The 16739-nt window shown below is 42.3% G+C and overlaps 1 long non-coding RNA gene across 1 annotated transcript; it reads left to right on the top strand.

Moving 5' to 3' along the window:
* Positions 1 to 7627: 7627 nt before the first annotated feature.
* Positions 7628 to 12892, top strand: LOC104911320. Its single transcript, XR_002115718.1, has 4 exons — positions 7628 to 7840; positions 8066 to 8233; positions 10313 to 10961; positions 11381 to 12892. It is a non-coding gene; the product is annotated as an uncharacterized LOC104911320 (long non-coding RNA).
* Positions 12893 to 16739: the final 3847 nt, after the last annotated feature.

The raw sequence follows: 16739 nt of genomic DNA, 5'->3' as shown, positions 1-16739 counted from the left end.
TACATTTTAAAATCAGTTTGGCATCCAAGAGTTAAAACTTTTCTGAGAGTACTTTTATGTAAATTCCAGTAGATGTTTTGTGTTTTCTTCTTCAGGTTAGGGGAAAAAAATGCCAAAATGTTGGAATTTCCACCTAGCTCCCAACACTCAGCATCCACTGTGTTGTTGTTTGAGGATCTAATCCAGAATTTCTCTGCACAGGCACTTCCTAGAGATTACAGGTTCCTAAATCAGGGCTCTGCATCCCACTCTGAGAAGAAATGTTCAAACCTTTCACATTACAGTTCACTGATGCATGAAGGATGTGCTCATGTACACGTACCAGAATGGTCTGAGAATGTGCCAAGAAGGGAGCAGACCAGCTGAGCTATCTTAAATCTGCTTCAATGCAAAGTTAACTGACTTAGTTCAAGCCATCAGGCATGATAGTTTACAACAGTAACCTTCAGTGGAAAAGTTTAATTCACAGACAAAAGAAATAGTTTCTAAAATTGGTGCTGCTACCTTTGCAAGTGTTCTGTGACTGTCTTCTAAACACATCTGTAGTTCTGAAATACCATGTACTCTTTTGGTTGATAAAGAATTGACTTTTATTTCTTGGGAGCAGATTCATAGGTCCTTAATGTCCCTATTGAAATCAGAGAGGTTTCTACATAGTGAAGCGGGATTTTATTGCTCAACAGAAGTAAAGTTTCCCACTGAACACAGAACATAGTCAAATATACTGCTTGTAGACAGTGAAAATGTCCAATCCAACCAAAAGTTTCAAAAAAGCCCCTGGGCCAAAACCATGCCAGTCATTTAACTCCATTGCTTCGAAGCTCTGCACCCCACAAAATTGCCCTATAAAGAAAGTCAAGCAATTTGCAGAAGCAACTTGGGAGGTTTAGGCCCTGATTGATTGTAAACACCTGCTAATATTTTTAGTAGGGTTTTTTTTTTCTTTTTTTCTTTTCCTTATTTAATATTCCTTCTCCTTCTTTTCTTTTACTTCCATCTTTTCTTTAATTCTTTTTCTTCCTTTCTGGCAGCCTCAAAGTGGCGATTGAAAAAATAAACACCAGGGAAGTAAGAGAACCTTGGGTAGACTGTGGAAGATGTTAAAAGCTGCAAAGTACCCATTTGCTGCGTGTAAGAATGTTATTGGTCCTTTATAATTCTGATCCACTTCTTAAGTCTCACCCACTGGAACCCTAGCTATTAACAACTGCTTCCCTATGTTGATACAACTAGGAACTTCACACAGCTATTTTGAAGAAAAGATGCTACGATGAAGAGACAATCCCATCAATACCACTAAATTTTGGATATGTTTCAAAAAGGTACTGGAATACACATCGTATCCTTCCTTAGGATCATAGTCCAGAATAATTTCCTTTCCGTATTCCAATCCCATCCTATACATCCATTTAATATGAAATTTTCAATACACTGGTCCCACTCCAGCTCAAAAATCTTGTATTTAAGCTGTAGTGCCCTCTTCATTTCTTAATATCCATAGTTTCCTATGGTCTGTTCAGTATTGTGTGACTTCAAGTGGGCTGAGCTTCAGACCAGTCTTTCTCTCCCAGTTTAGGCCACCTCCACTGGAGTAGACCTCATTTCCACCCAGTTATTGACTTCATTCTGCTGGATGATGTCCTCAGGCTTCTGTTCATCTAAATATTTTCTGGCTCTCCCATGTGAGAGCTATGTTGTCAAGCCCCACATGAGATTATTATCTAAGCTTTTGGGAATCATGCTGTGATGTTGCAATATTGCCAGGACAATAGCCCTTCCTCCCTGGTACCCCTTTCTATCAATCTGTGGATAGTTTCATTCTGTCTCTGGCTGCTTGCTGCCTTGTGGGTGCCAGGAGAAAATGTCTGCTCAAGCTCCTGTTTGGCAGTACCTTATCAAACTCTGATGCAGAGCACTGACGTTTTTTTGCCCAAGATTTTATCCCTCTCAAAATCAAGTCAGTTGCCAGGACTTAACTCTTGACCAATACTTCTAAAAGAAAATGACAAATGGATTTAATGTAAGCAAGCATTAAATATAACCTGGTCTGCTCACATTTCTACCAAGTAAGTGGTCACCACAAGCTGAAAGTTGTCATTGCATGGGTTTGTCTTGTTTCTGGCTTCTGTCTGCTGGCCATTCATTAGCAGCTCGTTTCAAGAATTTCACTTTCTCTCATAATTTTAGTCTTTTCTTAGCATGATTTCCTCCTGTATTTTTCACTGTGGCTCAATAATTAACTCATGAAGAATCCTCTCCACATTTTGCTCAGGTTAAAGTTAGCACATTACTTTGAATCATTTAGCTCCTCAGTGTGATCTAAAATCGAGATATAATACGAGGATATGTATGTAATTCCTTGATTAGTTGAAGCCTAATTCTGAATCTCTATGGAAAATTTGGCATTAGGCTACAAATACTGCAGTTTCCTTCAAGATATGGGATATCTAGGAGATCTGCTGGGGAACATGGCTTTCCAATGCATTGCTAGCTCTTTGTTTTGATCCACAGTAAGTTGTGGCTGTGATAGTTTTGGATTTTTCTAGGTGATCCCTTTGTAAGCATCCTGGCTATAGCCATACTGGCATCGTAACTGACTGGCACTATAGGAGAGTCTATAGTATAGAATGTCCCAAGTTGGAACAGATCCATGGGGATGGTTGAGTCCTATTCCTGGCTCCATATCCCAAAATCAAATTCTATGTCTGAGAGTGTTGTCCAAATTCTCCTTGAACTCCATCAGGCTTAGTGCCATGACTGCTACCCTACTCAAGCAACTCAAGTTGCTCAAGTACATTCCTGGGTTGTTCAGTTGTTTGCCACAGGGGACAGCCACACACCTGAATTATGCAAATGGCATAAAAATGAGTAGGACTGGGCACTCCTATGTATCTGGTATAAATTGTCAGCAAACTGGCTGACAAAAAAAAACGAAAAAAAAAAAGAAAAATCTTCTCTGTGGTCAATTTTAGTCTTTGGCTCTTCATGTGGTCATTTCCTTTGAAGTATTCAGTATCAGCCACTCTAGGACACAATGCACCAGGTGAGGCAGATTGCTCTTCTCAGCCAAGCTGCCCAATCTCAAGACCATCAGGCTGTGCACCGTGGTTTGAAAGCATTTTAAAGACCAAGACTCAAAGTTCAGGACCATGTCCAGTATGTCACTAAAATTCAACACTTGTTAAAGTTCAGCACTTGTTAAAGCCAGAATTTTGATATAGCCTCATATCTCTCTATTTGTTAAGGAAAAGATGAAAAATTTGGAATGTTCTTTTTGAGACCCTCATATGCCACAGGGATAACAGAGATCAGCCATGGTTTCAAATTTAACAAGAGAATTCCATTTCACTCATCTCTGATCTTTTGAAACTTACCACTTAATTCTACTTAGCTTTTAATTGCTTTCTTTTCTGTTCTTGACCTTGAGCTGTCGTTCCACTTAACTGTGAGCAGGAAAGAATAAAGAAGGTCACCATGGGATGTTTGGCAGAGCTCAGGATAAAAATAATAATAATAAAAAAACCAACAAGTAACAAACTGATTTTTTAAGAGTCCTTTGCATGAGTCAGAATTTTATCTTAAAGAATATAATGGCTCAATTGCTTAATTGTGGCTTGGGGTCTTATAGCAGAGAAAAAAATGTGCTTCTTCACTAGTCAGCTCTCCTCCAGACTGCAGCAGCCGTGCCAGCTTCACAGGGATACATCTGCGAAGGGGAACATTAATTATATGGTGCCTGTTCATTATTAACACCCTGCTCTGACTGTGTACAGCGCTGGATGCAGAATAGCTGTGTTTATGTCTCTGTAGTGGGGGCAGAGGTGGAAGGCAGGAGAGGGAAATAAGGGACAGACGTGGTTGAAAAAATTCACTGGAACAAGTGGAAGCAGAACTCCACTCAAACAGGAGTGTTCTCAGTGCTCAGTGTGTACCAGAAGTGCTAATTCAAACAAACCCCCTCGAATGGTTACATTCAGGTTGGATATTAGGAACAATTTCTTCTCCCAAAGAGTGGTGATGCATTGCCACAGGCTGCCCAGGGAGGCGGTGGGGTCAGCATCCCTGGAAATGTTCAAGAACAGTGGAAATGTGGGACATGGTCAGTGGGTATGGTGGGGGTGGGTTGATGGATTTGATGGTCTTAATGTTTTTTTCCAACTTTACTGATTCTGCGATTCTGTGATTTGGTCCTGCCATTTCTTTGCTATGACCCTGGAGAAGCAAAACATGAAAGCCAATAGTCAAGTGCTGCATCCCTTTATTAATCTTCCATTGGTGCTAAGCAAATAATGTGCTGGGAGAGGTATCATGATCTTGCTCTAATTTTGGTAACCACTATGGTGCCTTACTGTGGCCTCAGATAATCCATGCTCACATTATTCTGGGTGTGTAATATATTTCCTGTAGGCCTTGAGCTGAAACCTAGATGGCTGGGAACAGTTTTAAGCAACCCAGAATTGTCTTGGATTAGCTTCTTTTGCCCTCTTTCTGACCTCTTCCTTTCCCAGATTATAGTTTTGTACAACTTAGAACATATCATGACATCAGCTTGGGTCATAACCAACAGATCTTGGTGATGCAAAGGGAAAAAAATAACAAAGGAAAAAAAAGAAAAAAGAGCAAGTGTAGAAAAAAATATATTTGAGCATATGCAAAATGAAATGTTTTGACTCAGAGGTGAGAGATGGGAAGAAACTTGCACAGCATTTGCAAAAACAAAACCCAAATGACCTTATCTATACCTTAAATCATCAGGACACTCAGCTGAGGTGCAGCTGCAGTGCTGGGTGCTGATGTCAGTTTGTCCATCCTTCAAGACAGGGCAGAGGGTTTTGGACATAGAATTTCATTCTATAGAAGGTCTGCTTCGGAATGTGCTTGAACTCTCTAGTTCTTGACTAAGCTGAACTTTCTTTTTCTGTCCCAGTGGATATTAAAACATGACACAAAATGTAATAGTTTTTATAAGGGAGAACCCACATTCAATAGATAAGATGTGTTCCTTGGTAGCAAAATAACAGGATTTCAGATCAGTCATAGGAGCTTTCCACAGCCAAAGCAAATATTTCAATCACCCAGCTACGAGAGGCTTCATGCTGACAAATTCTTCTTTGCCTGGTTAGAGCTGCACACTCAGAGCTCAATTCATCTGCTTATGCATCAGAATTTGAGGTCATTTCAGGAACTCTTTGGCTGCAGCAGCTGTTCCAGCACACCATCTCAGTCTCCTAGAGATCCTATCTCTCACCTATGCCTCTTGTTAACTTCCCAGATACCCCAGGGTTTTTCCAAAGCCATAGACATTTGGTGCTGGTAATTTCCCTGAGCCCTGATACGTTGAGTAGAGCCCAAGCTATAGTTCAGTTGTCTAAAAAAACCAGCACTGAAAACAAGATGAAATTGGACTCATAGAATTGCTTGAGTTGGAAGGGACCCTTAAGGACCATTTGGTTTAATTCCCCCGCAATAAACAGGGACACCCAGAACCACATCAAGTACTCAGAACCCCTTCCAGCCTGATCTTGAATGTCTCCAGGGTAAGTGCATCAACCACCTCTCCTGTGAAGAGATTACAACACTGAAGAGGATTTGAGACAACCATATGGGCCCTATGGCCAAGTCATGCTCCTGTAGAGACTGTGGAAGAGCACCTCAAGTAGGATCCAGATGCCTGTGCTCAGAACAACACAGCTTATCTAAACTATATTTGCTCTTCTGCAGTCCTTAGACCCTTAGATCCCAGAATTAAATCAATCATCTCAGCCAGCACACACAATAATTGGAATATGTGGCTTGTAAAGGTGTTCCTTGCCTCACAGCTTAAAAAGGTAGAGCCAGTGAGCCCACTTCATAAATGGGGAGAAGGGTTTTACATTTTGTATGTATGGCTCTGCGTGATCTGGAATATGGCAGTATAAATAGTGATATAAGAAGTCTGATATCCAGGAAAAAAAAATCTGTAGTAGAGAAAAATTTCCTAGTCTCCATATTCCCACTCCAGCACTTTAATCGTAAGTCCATCTTTCCTTTTATTCTTGTCTTATTCTGACAGATTTATACCACTGTATATTTTGTAACCCGAGTAAATCACACTTGTAGAGATGAAAATGTTTTTTGGAAATTCCTGTGACTGTAAGCATGGTCCTAGGGGAAAACAATTTGTTCTGAAGTGAAGCAGCTAACGTGGTTTTATTTATGTCACCTTTGTTAATAGGACCCTCATTATTCTGTAGCACGCTATATTAATGTGAGTGATCGATTTGAGACCTTATACATGGCAGCTCTCCCTTCCCCTCCCCCTGTATAAACAGCTCCATTTCCAGACATACAAGGGTGCCAAATGCACTCCCTTCTGTAGACAGCTGGACTTGCCAATTTTGCTGTCATTGCGCTTTCTGGTCCCAAAGGTCATGGTTTTCAAACAGGGGTGGGAGAGCAGATTTGGATGATGGAGGAGCCAATCCACCTCGTCACTCTGGCTTGGAGTCAGACAGATGGAATATTTCTGGAGATATAGAAGTGATTGAGCTGTCTCCCTGCCAATTCTTACCCATCACTGAGAGCTTCTGAAGGCCAGGCTACAGGAAGAGGAATGGCTAACCTTGCACAAAGGGTTGAAGCACCACTTCAGTTGGCACAGTTCACCTCTTGATTCACATCTGCCCTAGAGATTGACCTCATCAAATACCCCAGCAGGATAGAGGAGTGAGAGAATACATTTCTGTGTTCCTCTGAGATTAGAGTTGGAGACCAGCTGGGTATCTGAGGGCAACTACAGTGGGTCTGGAGAATATTGCTTTCCCAGATGAATTGTACCATGGATGTCTACACTGATGCTTGCATGGAGGTTATGTATTGCATTGGGCAAGCTGGATCCCAGCTCTCCTGACACCATCACACATAACAGGTAGAAGCTGAGTCTTCCTCTGTACTGATTGTGTCTCTTTTCCTTAGAGTAACACAGAAGACACAGGGAGAGTAAAACAGCTATTTAACAGAATATAGGGACAGCACTGGCTTCAGTCAGGAAATGGTACAGCTTGGCATTTTAAGTAGGCAAAGTCAGTATGGCTGATGCAGATTGCCAAGCCCAGCTATGTAAGCTGTGTCTCATTTGTAGTACATGCTTACCCATTCTAGGGGTATCCACCCCTAGAATCTTTGTTCTTCAACTCAGCAATGGGGCTGCAAGGCTGACGTCCAACTAATTTGATTCTTACGGTTTGATTTTTGTCATCTGGCTCAGAGACCAGCCTGTTCTTGATACTCAAAATTCCCGTGGCTTCTCCTGCCCTTACAGAAATGGGACTCTTCAATTTCAGCACTGGATAAGGGCATTCAAGCTGCCAGGGCTGGTGTGTTCAGAGGACATGGAAAACCTCACTTTGCTGACATGAATATAAAGGTTGTTGGAAAGCTAGTGCCTATCACCTACACCTGCAGAGAGCAGGTCACTGTGAGCTCTGATGATCTCAGCAGGAGATGGAGTGGGAGGAAAGGAAGGACGAGTGTTTAGTTCTCTTCCTTATCTCTCTGTTCTCCCACTTTCCCTGTTTGTTTTTCCTAATTGCATGCAGGTAACTCCCCCAGTCTGTCGTGTTTTCCCCCTGAGCCCTCCAGGTGCGAATGGAAAATCTAAGCACCTGCTGAACTGATTGGCAAAAAGGAAGCAAGGAGGGGAGCTTATCTCTACTCAGCAAAAGCTTTCTTCAACAGTGCTCATTTTACTTCTGTGATGTGATTGATTGAGAACTTCATCCGGCTCCTAGGGATGTTTTTCCTTTGTCTTCAAAAGTCCAGAAGGAGATCTCAGCTCCCCAGGGTCATGAGGCAGGGCAAGGTAAGGAAAAGTTTCATCTTTTTTTTTTGCTCAGGTTCAAAATACTGGAGATGATGAACTTCTATGATGAAAGGAGGCAGGGAACAATCATCAGAGCAACATGAAGAGACAAGTCCATACTCAATATGCAACTATAACTGGAAAATAAGCTAGCTGATCCAGTGTGACTACACTCTGAGGGTGCTTTTAAGCCATTTTTTTAAATTTATTTCCCACTTCATTTAGTTTTCTTACAGTCTCCAGAAGATCTCATCTGGAGTCTTCACTATCTGACTGATTTGCCACTGAGAACTCCTACAAAAGGAAATACTTTTCCCAACAAAAGTGCAAGCAGTTGAAGAAAGCCTAAAACCTACAGAAGAGCATCATTCATCTGGCTTTTCAGGGTCACTGGTAAGCTGACAGACAGTGTGCTTTTCTGAGTGTTTTGCTCCAATTTCCCCTCTCCCTTCCCAGCCCATGAGGTGTATTCACGTCACTGCCTCTCTCCTGGACTGTAATGACTGATGATGAAAAGCCAGCAGCATCTCCATCAGAGCTCCCTTCCACTTGCTCATAAGCAAGGGTGAGGTGAAGAGCCACCCTGGAGATGATCTTTTCTGTTCTCATCACCCAATCAATCTTTGAGAATCAAGGCATGGGTATTTTGCTCTGTGATCCCTCTGCTTCTTTAATGGAGACAAAAATGCAGAGGGCTTTCTAATGGTGTGTTTTAGGGCTGCTCAAACTAATGCCAAGAGGGAGAAGGATCTTGAAGCCCAACTGGTCCCATTTCTCCGTGTTTCTGGATAGCTTGATTCTCTATGGCCTTAGTCTGTTCATGATATTGAAACTGGATGGGCTGTTCTCTGCAAAAGATCCTCAGTCATCTGATGAAAAATCTCCTAATGGAAAACATTTGTTGGTTTTAACTTTATATTAATAGAGGAACATCCAGGAGGAGTGGGCAGGGTGTGAAGAACCAGAACAAGGCAGGAGGATGGCTGGAGCAATGAGATACCACAGCTCACTACCAGGCACATTTGTGATAGTAGAGCTCAGAAAAAGACAGTGTCACTTATCTGTTCTTTCCCATAATCCCATATTCTAGAGCCGTTTTCTCTTCTCCTTCTGAAAAACCTGTTGAGACAGAGCCTTTTTATTCTTCTCTGTAGTGTCTTGAGGACTGTCATTGGAGAGCACCGGTTCCTTTGGGTCATAAATGTCTTCCTTTCTTTTGAATATTCCTGAAATGAAATAATCTATTTATTTTACTGTAGTAGAATACACTAGTAGTGTATTAACAAAAAAAAAAAACCCAAAATTAAAAAATAGAACAGGCAGCGAGGGGCAAAGATCATGGTCTGGCTCTGAGACCTAAGCCAGTTGGTATATGGCTTCCATCCACATACTTTTGCATTTCAGCATGATCATCAGGACCAGAAAAACCTCTCCTTTTTCCAGCAGGAGCCAGGAGTGCCACATCACTATGTGACTTCATACAATAACACCAACCCTACAAGCTCTCAGTCAACCCCAGCTCTGTGCTGGAAGCAGTGCATTCAGTCAAGAGAGACACTGTTATCCTGGTCAATCTTCAGGGTCAGGGACCAAGTTTCAGGTGTTCAGGTCTTTCTGAGACCTAAGAAGGAGCATATTCAGACACAGAACAGGAGGAAAAGTAGCCAGTTCCCAGCTTCTCCGATGCAAAGGAGTTTGGCACTAAGCAGCTTTTTGCTGCGTGGTGTCTGGCAGTGCTGGGTCTTATTTTCAACAAGCCCCGTTAAAGGATTACAAGAGCCTAGTTAAAATAATGCCCTTCAAGCTTATTCATTTTTTTGGAAAGAAAACAAGAAAAAACAGAAAGGGTTCTATCATCTGCAGTGTTATTGCTTGTAGTGCTTTGAAAGAAGAAAATAAGGGCAAAGTTGGCAAGCAAGAGAGAAATACATAAACGCACACACACACTTGTCTGCAAATATAAAGTAACTTTTGTTTCATTTCTGGTTTATAGGTCTCCAAAAAAATAAAAAATAAAAGATCAGCAGCCCCCTGCCCCTCTCTGTGTTTAATCCAATTACTGCTGATACTCTGCCATTGCATTAAAAGTTTTACCTCTAGAGAAATAATCAATTAAAAAAGAAAAGAAGAGGAAGAAATTCCAAAAGGGTGTTGCTATATTTACCCTTTTAATAGAGTTTATTAAACCCGCATTGTAAAGCCAAGGAGTTTCACATCAGCCGGAACAACAACAAAAAAGTTAAATTGTAAATATTGTTTGCCACAAGCGGTCATGTTTTCCAAATAAAACAGCCTTGCATGGAAGGCTGGATGGCTCAGTGGAGAGCTAATGGGGTAGGGAACCTTTCCTCTTAAGGCTGCCAAGATGAACCTCATCCAAACTGGGACAACAGCAAACATGGGAGATCCAAATTCAGCTTTTTGCAGACCTCAGACCCTACTGTGATGGGATGCGCTCCCTTCCTTTTGCAGATGGAGAAACTGGAGACCTCGAGTGAATGGAAACTGAGCATGGTTCTGCTGGAAGCCACCTCAGGGAACTGTGGCCACTCCAAGAGCATCAGTTTTGTTCCATCTCACTTCATCTCTAGAGCAGGGTAGCATCATGCCATGCTGCATGTCTGATGTATGTCAGCAGCCATGAGCAGTGGGTCACCTAATGGAAGGGCTGTTGTGGTGCTAATGTGATGGGTGCAGGAGAAATGATGGGTTTGGTGACATGCAGGTGAGTGAGGAACCTACTAGATGTCTTATCACCAGTTCTAAGGGCTCTCTTCTCCAGGACCCACATTCAGGTAACTGGCAAAATTAAAGATTATGCTGATCAGCTGCTGCTGGCACATGAAGTCTCTGAACTGGACGGATATTGAAGCTGGAAAGGCAGAAGCAGGGAGCATAGAGGGTAGCTCAATCACAAGTTTTGTGCCTGGTGTGGCACAACGAAGTATGGGATATATGGCAAAACCAGTGACAGGCATTACACTTACAAGACTAATTACTGAAATAACTCTCCCTCCTTGAATCCATGTCTGAATGTAGGAACAGCTCTGGATCAACCCAGAGATCCACCTCACCTAGAGCATCAGCTGGTTCCTATGGGGGGAACGTAACAAAATGGCAGGTATGTAGAGCTCTTCTCCAGAATAATGCCTCAGCTCTCAGTAATTCATGGCCAGAGGCATCTACAGGCATCTTTGTTTAAGAGCTGCAGATAAATCTACTTTTTGAATTGTGCTGGCTGTAGGCATCCACGGATTCTTGTGGCAATGAATGTCAAAGTTTTTTCAAGTACTGGACGTGCCACATGCTGATTTAATTTGATCCCCTTTAGTATTTGCTCTGGAAGATGCCAGTAACAGTCAATCACTTTTTGCTTTTCCTTTGTCCCTCATAATTTTATAGCTCTCTATAATTTCCCTTCAATCCATCCTGAATAGTCCTTTTTAATGATTCCTCACAAGAACAATGTTCCTTCCTTTTAGTCTCCTGTGATGCTTTTATCCTAATGCATAATTTAATCTAGTTTATTGTGTTTTTCAGATCTTGTTTAGTTTTATGGCCCAAAGTTAAGAGAAATGCTTGGCAGAAGTGGTTTGGTCTGAACCCAACAGGGAAGGAGGTGCACTGAGGGCATGATATGAAAAAATCTGCATTTGTGCTCTTAAACCCTTTCACCTCCAGAAGAGGGCATCCCCTTCCCATCTGCCTTTTGGATTCAGGCCCTGAAACATTCAAATTCCTGAAGAACACCCAGGAGTGGGTTGGGTAGGTGATGTGTGACCATGTCTAAAACTGTGCCAGGAAGTGTTCTAACACTTTACCACTATTTAGATGGAGTTGTATGCCTGGGGAAAGTCCTTGGACAATCAACTTAGTAAATTTGCTGCAACCATCCAACCTTGGAGCTGTGAAAGGGAAAAGACCAGCCCTCAATTCTGCACCTCTTCAGCTCCATCAGGTTTCACGTGGTTGGTATGAGAAGCCCAGCTGCCTTTTCATCAGCATTCCCCACTGCTAGCTCAGTGTGGTTGCATACTGAACAAACAAAAGCCTATGTCCCAAACCTCTGAGATACAAACTAGTATCTAATGTGCAGCCAGCCAGTGGAGATCATCACTTATACCTCCTTTCCTTCTCCAGCCTTGTGGCTGCAGAATGGTTTTATGGCCACGCAGAGCTTAGCTTTCAAATTCTGTGGGTGTGTGTACACAGTAACACCTTAATGTAGAAGATTCACTCCTTTTCATTCTCGTTGAGTATCTACCAAAATTTCTGAGGCCACTCCTTTTGTATCCTTGCCCCTCCAGAATATGCTGGGTCTGAAGAACGTGCACTTGAGATGTGAAGACCTCTGCTTCTCTGCCCTTTCACCCAACACAGGGCAGCAGCTGGAACACGTAGGCCACGACACAGAAAAAGATGAAGGTTCGATATCAGTAAGAATGGAGTTCACCAGGTGTATGGGGACCACATATGAAACAGCAGTTTGGTCCTTTTGTTGTGCAGAATAAAAGAAAGCAACGTTTCTCCAAGAACTATAGAGTGTTGTTACATTTACAATTGACAGCATATTGTTTACCAAAAGACCCCTTGGTTGCTTGCAGTTAAAGGATTAAGGATCTGCAGGCCAAACAAACTGTTGTATATGGGAAGGATGATATTTCTGAAAAAAGACTTTGGCTAAGTCTTTGGCTTAGTGTCAATTCCTGCTCTGCAAATTCAACAGTTAATCCATCCACAAGTGGGGCTGAAAAAAGAGCAAGCTCCTGAGATCTTGAGCTCCAGAGAGATCAGGGTGGCTTTGTGCAGCGATTGGAATTTAACAGCTTCATTGTCTGGTGGAAATGTGAGTGTCACCAGGAGATGGGCCCAAACCAAGAGCCTCTGCAGCCAATTGAAAGGGGTTCATTATTTTCATCAGCATCCTTAGAATAAAAACAAATATGGGAAGGATGCTCTTGCAATCAGGACTCAGCCTGTAAGATTTCCTGAATTTGAACCCTGTCAAAAATAATAATAATAGAGGCAAATAATTTTTTTAAAAGGCAGAAATGGGACAAAAGTAGATTTATTTATTTATTTATTAATATGGCAGAGGAGGAAAAAAAAAAAAAAGAAGGATAGAAGGTGGAAAATGCTTATAAAAGCCTCAGTTCCAGCGGACATGTGGGTGGCATGGTGTGGATGTCTCTGCAGTCTTTTTCAGACAGCAGAATTTATGCTCAAGGTTTTCCCTTGATCCTTGTTCCAACAAAGCACTTCGAAGCATGTGCGTAACTTTGGGAGAGCATCAGCATTCCCATGGAAATCAGTGGTACCATATGTTCCAAGATAAGCACGTGTTTAAATACTTTAAACATTCAGGCTTCAAAGCGGATCAGAGACAACAAAGCGAGCAAGGAATAAACAGATATTTCTTACTCCTGACAAGAAGTTTGGAAATATTTTATGCTTCTTTTTGTGCTTTTTCTCTTCTGTTCTGAGAAAATCCCAACTCTTGGAGTCTGACGATCTGGGGAAATCCTCAGATTTCATCAGAAGCCAACAGCCAATTCCTACCTCATGCAGTTGCCAAGAAAGTCTCAAAAGGGCTACCATCAAAATCCATAGCCTTGACTTTCTCTTGAGGAAAACATTATGGTTTTAAAGAAAATCTTATGACTTTTTAACCTGGAAGGGGTGAGTGTGTGTAACTGCTGAACACGGAAAACTGCAGTCACAGGTTTGTCTCTGCAAAGCACAGTGAGTTTCTTCTCATTGAGGCTCTGCAGGAAGGGGAGAAGGTCTGGACCTCCAGTTTTTAGCAGTATGGACCTTCCAGTCTCAGATATTTGGTGTAACAGCTGAATTATGCCACTCATTGTCATAATGCCTGGGTTAAAAGTGTTTTCAGGGATGCGCATTGACCTTTTGGGGTAAATGCAAAAGAAATCCATAATGTTTCTTTATAAAATACATGAAATGATCAGAGCCCAATCACAGGCTGCTTGTTAAAATGAAAGTATGGATACAACCCTGGTAGTGTTTATTTGCACCTAGTTATAAAGGCAGAAAGAATAAACTTGAGAAAAAACGTTGGATGAGAACATATTTTTTCTGCCTATAGTTTTTGAAAAGAACAGTTGAGAGAACGGTTCAGAGAATAGTTGAGAAAAGAACAGTTTGCTGCCGTGTTTTTGGGAATATTACTTGCATTTGCTGTTATCAGATCTCATCCTTGCAGTTCCTGATGCTCCAAAGCCTAAATCTTGGCTCTTTTCTCAGCACAAAAAATGCCCCTGTTGGCACTGGCAGTGGGTTCTAGTATCCAGAAAGAAAAACAGTGGCTTGTTCTTCAGAGAGGAAATAATGGTGCAGCTCATGGAATGTAAAATCACCCAAAAGTTTATAAAAGAGGGCTTAAAACTACAAGACAAAGAGCCTCAAGTTTTGCAGAAAGAAAAACAATAACAATGCGAGCCAGCTAAGAATAACCGAGAAAAAAATTATATCTTTATCCTGCAGATTAAGGGAGCTCAAAAATCATAAAACAAACTTAACAAAAGCATTTCTGTTAATGTCTGGGATTATCCAGAAAGCTGGCCAATAGAGAAGATACTTTTCCACTCCCCTTACAAGAAATGTAAAGCTTTCCAAGGCTGACCAGCCGTGTCTGGGATGTTTATGAAAAAGCATTCACCTTGTTTGGGAAAGAGGCATCTATATATACTGGAAAAAATTAGATGAGAATGTTAGATCCAAAGGCTTGAAAGAACAAAAGTTAACTGCAACGTCTTATTAAGGCTTGAACATCAGAGTCAATACTGAGGGAATATTGACAACCCCATACTTAGCAGACATGAAAGAGTAGGTAAGGTTCGATACTGGGTTAAATCTGGCAAACTCTGGAGCAGGCAGAGAGCTCGTGGAGCCATAGAACTGAACCTCTTGATTTATCGCTAACGGAGATACTCACTGGGGAGCGCGTACAACTCCAGAAGTGGGAAAAACTGAGTCTGAAAGTTAGACGGCTGCAACACGAGATAGCCTGGCGAGGTGGTGAGCTCATAATCAGTCTGTGCTCACAGATGGCTAATAACCTTGTGATCGGTGCCCAGAAAAGCTGTGGAAATTCCTTTCAGAGATGTGGTCCATTTGAAGCCAATGATTTGTAGGCAATCACTTTGCAGTACATAAGTGTTCTTGCTGCCAGAAGCAGAAACTGTTACACCAGGTCTGTGCATGGATACTTGTTCAGGAAGGCTGAGAAATGCCTGAGGTCTGCTTTGGGACCTTGGATTTTGGATTTTTAACTGTTAAAATTCTCAGTGACTGGAGGCAATCAGAAAGTGCAACCTGGTGCATGACACTTGTAGGAGCGCAGCTTCCCACGAGCGAACCAAGGCCTGATACATAAGGGAACCCAGTGTACTTGGACTGAAACAATGGTCCAATCCTCTAAACCAGCTATTTCAAGGACCCAAAAGAAGACTTACAGGCAGGATGGAGTGTAGAGACAGTGGAGGCAGGCTGTGAAGTGTCTGCTATCAACTCCAGACTCAGTGCATCTATCCATGGGATAACTCGTGGGGATCCGATCTACAGTGAAGGAAACTGAGGCACGAAGAAGCAGCATGACCTTTGGTGGATGGAAGCTGCACAGAGCCAGGATTGTGTCCTCACAGCCCAGAAAGCCAACCGTATCCTGGTCTGTGTCAAAAGCAGAGTGGTCAGCAGGGCAAGGAAGGTGATCTGTCACTATGCTCTGTGCTATGAGACCTCACCTGGAGCACAATGTCCTCAGAAAGAAGAGACATGGACCTATTGAAGTATATCCAGAGAAAGGCCACAAAAAAGATCCAAGGGGTGGAACATCTCCCTACAAGGACAGGCTGAGGGAGCTGGGGCTGTTCAGCCTGGAGAAGAGAAGGCTCCAAAGTGACCTGAGAGTGGCCTTTCAGTATCAAAAGGGGCTGTAAGAAAGATGGGGACAGATTCTTTAGAAGAGTCTGCTGTGATGGGACAAGAGGAAATGGTTTTAGACTACAAGAGGAGAGATTTGGATTTGGATACAAGGAAGGTGGTTTTTTTTACTGTATGATTGCTGAGGCTTTGGCACAGGTTGCCCAGAGATGTGGTGGATGCTCCATCCCTGTAGACACTCAAGATCAGGCTGGACCTGATTGAGCTGTAGGTATCCCTGTTCTTTGCAAGGGAGTTGGACCTTTCCAACTCAAGTGATTCAGTGATTCTACGACTTGATCCAGCTCATATTGCATGACACATTGCATGTAGAGGTCATCCTAGCCTTAGGTTTCCACCTGTGGTACCATATGGACACCCAATCTTTCCTCCTTTCTGAAACACTTAGATCTCCACAGAAAAGAGAAAAAAAAAAAATAGATGTGGATAAGTTCAGGGATTTTAGATGCAAAACTCCAAGTTCTGCTCCAAGAGGTGTAAATCCCAGGAAACTCGTACAGTTCCTCAAGGTTCATACCAAAGCTATTCAGACCAGATTTTAATCCCAAGGGCACTTTTCAGCCTTCACATTATTGCATATAATTTCCAATGAAAATGGATTGTTTCACTCACTTCAGGGGACTCGGGTCCTGCAGCAAGAATCCCTCTCCTCTTCTCCTGATGTCACAAAGAGATTAAAGCTAGGCTGCTGGTTGGATGCACCGGCATCACTGTTGCTGTAATGGGGAGATTTACAGCTCTCATTACATACCAGAGGAGTTAAAGGCCATGCACCTCATCAGGACCTGTTCCCAGTTTATAGCTGCCGCCCACCAGCCCCACTAATGATCCCAGATAATCGCTCCTTGAACATTCCCAGTCACCTTGACTTACTGCTCTCTCCCCATGAGTCATGCTATGAGTCTATAGCATGGTATGTGGAAAAAAAAAGCAAAAA

Source organism: Meleagris gallopavo, chromosome 6 (genome assembly GCF_000146605.3).
Source record: "Meleagris gallopavo isolate NT-WF06-2002-E0010 breed Aviagen turkey brand Nicholas breeding stock chromosome 6, Turkey_5.1, whole genome shotgun sequence".
Lineage (NCBI taxonomy): Eukaryota > Metazoa > Chordata > Aves > Galliformes > Phasianidae > Meleagris > Meleagris gallopavo.
The sequence above is the reverse complement of the archived record's forward strand: the minus strand, read 5'-3'. Positions and strand labels throughout refer to the sequence as shown.